Here is a 374-nt window from a genome sequence, read left to right as displayed (position 1 = left end):
GGGGGTCGGGCTCTGCTGCCAGGGAACAGGGACAGGAGGAGAGGGAACGGCCTCAGGCTGGGCCAGGGGAGGCTCAGGTTGGGTATTTGGGAAAATTTCTCCCCAGAAAGGATGGTCAGGCCTTCGCAGGGGCTGCCCAGGGTCCCCATCCCTGGAGTGTCCAAGGAAGGACGACGGGGCAGTCACTGCTCTGGGTTGAGTGACACGATGGGGATCAGTCACAGGTTAACCCCTCAATGACCCTGGCGGTCTTTTCCAACCTTAATGACTCTGTGACCCTTCACCCCCGGGCCCCCTGCCCGCCTGAGCCACGGTGTCAGCCCCACCTTCCTCCTCTCGCACGGTGTGCGGGAGTCCGGGGAGCATCCTGGGGT

The sequence above is a fragment of the Corvus brachyrhynchos genome, unplaced genomic scaffold (assembly GCF_000691975.1).
Source record: "Corvus brachyrhynchos isolate BGI_N302 unplaced genomic scaffold, ASM69197v1 scaffold125, whole genome shotgun sequence".
Taxonomy (NCBI): domain Eukaryota; kingdom Metazoa; phylum Chordata; class Aves; order Passeriformes; family Corvidae; genus Corvus; species Corvus brachyrhynchos.
Note: the sequence above shows the minus strand (reverse complement) of the source record.